We start from the raw sequence: 6,237 nt of genomic DNA, 5'->3' as shown, positions 1-6,237 counted from the left end.
CACTAAAGTTATTGGACAAAAAAGAAGTTTTTCTAACCCTTAGAACAACCTCGCAAGACACAGAAAAGCAAAGGGTTGTATTAGCTAGAGCACGTTCTATAGTATGAGCAAATGATGATAAAAAGAAATGGAAATGCAATTAAAAAAAAACGTACCTTTTTGTTATTTGCACATTGGGTAGGCCACTTGACTTCTTTTTTTTTATTTTCTCATTTTTTCGTAGCGTTTGATTTTAAATCCCAAGTTCGAAAAGTAGCGAAAAGACTAAAAGAAAAGAAAAGAAAGGCGACTAAATGCAATAAAAAGAAAAGAATGAAAATAAAAAATAAAATGAATGTATGCATTGTTATTATTGGGCACACTTCTTTGAAGTCAAGTGTGCCTCTAAAACAACCTTCACCCTGATTCAATGTGATATGAATAGGGCGGAAGGAGTTTTCAATGCCCTTTACTGTCCCCACGTTCCAAACAAAGCACTCGAACAATACCCGACTTAATTAATCAAATCATTCTCTAAATAAAGCTAAAAATAGCGGAGGGGAAATAATTTCCCAAAACTAGAACCAAAGTAAGCTTCTCTTTCCATACTTATCCAAAACCCGACTTTTAGAAACAAATACAAAGAGAGGAAAAACAACTCACATACGAAATATGATTTCATTCTAAAAAGATACTAGAGAGCCTACAACACGAAGCAAAACATGAAACTCTAAATAAAAAAAAAACAATTTATAAAACCTCCAAACAAAACAACACCAAAACCCCTCTTTTTTTTATTATTATTTTTATAAGAAACCCCCAAAGCCCTATCCGACACAAAATCACCGAGTGCTCTTATATTTGGCGTGGGGTATATTCATGAAAATCTTTTAACAAGAAGGTTTCATGAGGTTTTTCGATATAAAACATTCACAAAGCATTTCTTGAGGCAAAATGATTCATAACATTTATTGTAGAATTTCTCAACACAAAACAATTCACAAGATTTTCCAACTCATAATCATAAACTTGTTCTTATGTCACATATATAAAACTGTCAAAAAGGTTCAAATTCGATCTCTTGATATTAGAAGGAAAAAGTGAGAATTTGTTGTTGATTTATTCTCTAAAGCTCGAGAAATGCTTCAGTGCAATTCAAATTTAGATATAGTTCATTGTCGAAACAATTTGGAGAGTAAAACAAATGAAAATCCGCATCAAGTTTGCCTCTAAAAAAAATTTAAAATCCAATTCACATCAAAATCTGCATTTATTTGTTTCCAAAGACAATTTGGAACATAAAATCGGCAAAAATCTGCAACTAACACGTCTCAAAAATCAGTTTTAGAGCACAGAACCAGTGAGTAAAACCGTACATAATTTTCTCCCAAATAGCTTAGAATATAAGAAACAATAAAAATATGTATATGACTTATTCCTAAAATAGTTTGGCATGAATCTGCACATAACTCATTCCTAAAACAGTTTGGCATACAAATGTAGTGAAAAAATTTGCACATAACTCTTCTCCAAAACAGTTTGGAGCATTAAAACAGGAAAAATCTGCATATATCTTGTTCCCCAAATAGTTTGGAGCCCTTACATCATGTGCCATGAAGCATGTGGACAAATCCTTTCCAACCCAAGCCCATGAATGTTGCAACAAGAAAAATTAGTTCCAACTCAATATGTTAAAATTTTCGCTTTACTTCCTTCAAATTCTTTCTTAAAATTCTCTAAAAACCCAAATAAGGCCTACAACTATAATAGAATGTGCACAAAATTTACTCTGACATGGAGCTCAAATAACTACGGGATAAAAGAATTTGAAGAACTTACAAGGTTTATATCATCCTGCCATCGTGACCCACATTAAGGTTTAATAAAGAAGCCCCAATCAATTTGTAGAATAAGTTATTAGTCTATTTGGCAAAATAATCATACTCTCTAATGTGTCGAGGACTACTGTTAGCCATGTGCTCAAGCTTAAATAACTTCATGAGAGCATAATACCCATAGAATTTCAAACTAGTAAAGAACCTCTATACAACCATATGAATATTGTTAGGTATCGACCACATCAAAGTAGGCGTCAACAGCTCTAATCCAACAAACTCTTAAGCTATCACCATGAGTTAAGGAGTTATACCCTTTTCTAAATCTCGGATGTCAAGAAAAGAAAGATATTCAGTAGATTGCCTTTAACAGAGCATATCACTAAACAAGCATGACAAATTTATTACCAAAAAAGCACAGAACTTATTTCATCTTATAACAAGAGCATACTCAATGTAAGGTCTTCACTAGGATATTGAACTGATCACTCAAAACAAAATTTTAGCTCACTCACAAGTTAAAATATGGACATTCTGTCTAAGGCATTTGATCGAATACCTAGAGTGCGAGATCTAAGAGATGATATAAAACAATATCCTTTAATATACCGCCCCATCACACCTAGCCTCTCTAAGATAACTCAAAGCAAAGAGCTACTCAGACTTGCAGTAGACACATTCTCAACACAAGAGATATACTTGTCTCTTAAAATCTTGTCATGACAACCCATGAATGAACACAAAAATACAAAATCTGCTCCATTCAAGGCACACAAAAAAAAAGAAAAAAAAAAACTTATGAGGCTTCAAGTTATGTTTTTCTTCTTCCTCCTATGCATATTTTAAATCAAAGCTTGAAGGAATGACCAAGAAATTGAATAATAAACACACCCAAATATTTAGCAAACTTCAATTTTCTTGGGAAGAAAAGTTGGCCAAGGAAGATCCGTCCACAAACAGAAATCATTTACACTGGCAATAGTGGTAAATCATAGCCACTACTTCTCCGGTAGAAACGAGATTGAGCAGAGAAAAAATGATACAAGGTAGTACTACACTTGCTTAACAATGAAAGCACTGATCACAGATGTCGGGTAACAGAACCAATACCAGAAGTTATCCAAGGAGAAAGTTACCTTCAATTGATGTGATCACTAAATCAGAAAAGGCGAATCCTGAAGCTTGTCGGACACCAAATCAGTCATTAAGAGATAGATATAGGTGAATTGATGAGCAGAAAAATAATATACTTGTCACATGTATAAGCTTCGCCGTCACCGTGAAAGCCATTTGCAGATGGAGGCCGGCAGCTAGAGCTCTGCTTGTTCTTTCTTTAGGGCGGGTTCGGGCAGAAGAGCGATGGAGAAGGAGGGCTGGAGTGCAGGCAAAGGGCCTTCGGCCTAAGCTTCCACGCGAACGGGCGTCGAAACCGAGAGCCTCCTCGAGCTGGCTTGCCCAGGGGATTTTGAACAAGAGAGCCTTCGGAATTCGCCTCGTCTGCTTCCGAACGGGCTCCAATCACCAGGACTGGAAAGGTCTCTCATAACTGCCCGTTAATGACGAGATTACGCCATTAAATTGAAGTAACGGCTAGTATTTGAGTTTTAATGAGATCTATATCGTCGGTTTAATTTCTTGACTTGGGAACAATTTTCAAATCATTTAGAAAAGTCAAATAGGCTTTAATCACATTTATTCGAACTTCGTTGAGTCTAATTTGACCCAACTCGAGTCGATTCGAGTTCGAATTGGACCCGACGGGGCTCGATTAAATCAATTAAAGGCCCTCAAGGGCGCTCGAGCTAAAATTGAGGTCAACACGGTCAAAAGGTCAAACCTATTAATTTTTTTAAAAATATTCAAAAAAGTCAAAGTTGATGAAATCTATAATTGGCAAAATGCTTATTTTTCTTTTTAAATCTTTATTATATTGTCAATTTTTTATATTCATTAATCAACCATTGAAATTAGATCAATATACAATCAGCCTTGCTTTTATTGTTGAGATATCAGTATGATCAATCGCACTTTTATCGTTGAGATATCAATAAAATCATCCACTCTTATCATTGATCTAATATTAATCAGTACATCATTCTATCATATCAATCAGCATCATTTAATCGCTTCAATTATTTTATCACATATCATATTTTAGTATATATTATTATTGCGGACTAGAATATACGCGGCGATAGAGTTAAAAAGTTTGTCTCAGCATTGCACGGAAATCTAGCACATAAATATGAGAGAAATTAAAAACACCAAGATTTTTACGTGGAAAATCCTGGAAAGGGAAAAAATCACGGGGCCACGCCCAATTGAAATAATTCAACAAATGTTTGCTTGAGATACAAGAGGCTGACACATCCTTAAAATTTAGGATGATCATATTACAATAATTCACTTCTAGATTGAAGTACATTTACAAACAAGTTGTGTATTCGAGTTGAATTCAGAGTCACTTAGAATTATGGCATCACTTGGAAATCGGGCAGAGTTCTGGCGTCACTAGAAAGTCGGGCAGAATTATGGCGTCAGTTGAATGTCAGGCAGAATTCTGGCGTCACTTGGGCGTCAGGCAGAATTTTGGTGTCACTCGGGCGTCGGGCAGAATTCCGGTGTCACTTGGGCATAATTCTGACGTCAGTTGGGCGTCGGGCAGAATTCTGGCGTCACTTGGGCGTCAGGTAGAATTTCGGCGGTGGTCGAGGTGGAGCTTCTTCCCTCCTATCCTTCTCTTCTTCTTCTTGCTTGGGTCCCCTCTCAAGAGAAATGAACGGCTATTTATATATTTTTTTTTGAGGTTGGCATGACCAGTAAATACGAGGAGGATCTAGGGCAAATGTGTAGTGATTCGATTGGATGACCGATATTAAATCCTTTGATTGTGGACCATTTATCAGACATTTGAAGGTCTTAATGATATTGAAATTCAACGTTCTTGGGCTCGTTTGATTCATCTTGTCGAGCCGCTCGATTCGATTATAAGCATGTCATGTTCGGAAACCGTTTGATAATCCAAATTGTTGTTTGATCCTTCCAACAGCGCTTCGGGTCCTTGATTTGTACTCATTTGGGCTCGGATTGAGCCGAATTTGGCGTCGTTGGGTTTGTATTTCCGAGAATATTTTTCATACCTTTTGATTGTTACATTTCCTTACTAAGAAAAATAACCAAATGCAAAAGAAAATCATATACAAAATCTATTTTTTTAGATGAAAGTTTTGATAGCCCTCAATAAATCAAACGAGATGGCTAATAATGGAACAAATAAGGCAGGAATTAATTGCCAAATTGGCCATGCCAGTCACATTTTGCCTCCTCTTATTTGAAGGTTGAGAGAATTGTAGGTTGGTCATGAGCATCAATAGCTGGCCACATTGGTCGTGGACGAATTTTATGGAGGTATGAATCATTTCTCACATAAAGCTTCAATAGAATAGTCCAACTTGGAGAGACATTGATGGAATACTACTTTACTTAACATATTTATCGAACTAAGACAAATTCTTAAATTTACCCAAAAATATAATATTCATAAAATACTAAAACTCTCCGTTTATCTCCACCAAACTGATAAATAAGCTAGCCAGTTCTCCCCCATTTTACGTTACAAATAATGTATAATCCAACTTAAAAGGCCGGTCGATACCACCAAAGGGAATGAATAATTATAACAAAAGTTAAAGATGAATTTAATATGTAGTTGTTTTTTAGAGTTATTAGCTCTTAAACCATTGTGAAATTAATATAATTTTCTTATTTGTCATTTGAGTTTTCAAAGGACTATTATTTTTGTTTCATCTATAGTTTATATTGCTAGATGTATGATTTGTGACAACGCGAAAAACAAATTCGATGGGGGAGCATGGTTGGCAACCCTTCGAATCCCCTCTCAAGCATCTCGTCTCTTTTGACGCTAATGATTTGACTCCGTAGGTTCCGTTGAAGAATTAGTTTAGTTACGCCATCATAAATTTAAATAATTAAAACATAACAATAATAATGTATTAAAGTATTTGTCATGATTATTCCTTCAAATAACCCGTGGGTGGCCCGTTTTTCGAATAATTAATTAATAATATTGGTTGCACATCACTTAACGTTTATCAGTTTGTGCCAAGCTTGTGTAGGGTGGGTCTCTTGCAACTTTATAGACATTTGCACTTCACTGCGTATCCTCTACCTTTGGTAGATGTTAGTAGTTAGAGGTGTCAAAATCGGGTTTCGGGTTGGGTTTGGATCGAACCCGGAGCTGACCCAGGTTAAATAGATGGAAATGGTCTAATTTTAGTTATGTTGATCACTTGAATTTTTTTTTTCTTTTCAATCATTTGAATAATTCTACATAAATTATTTTTATCCCAATAGGTCTTAAACTCTTCAATTGACTAAATTGAATTGAATCAAGGGATTTGAA

The sequence above is a fragment of the Dendrobium catenatum genome, unplaced genomic scaffold (genome assembly GCF_001605985.2).
Source record: "Dendrobium catenatum unplaced genomic scaffold, ASM160598v2 fragScaff_scaffold_989, whole genome shotgun sequence".
Taxonomy (NCBI): domain Eukaryota; kingdom Viridiplantae; phylum Streptophyta; class Magnoliopsida; order Asparagales; family Orchidaceae; genus Dendrobium; species Dendrobium catenatum.
This window is presented reverse-complemented; position numbering follows the sequence as displayed.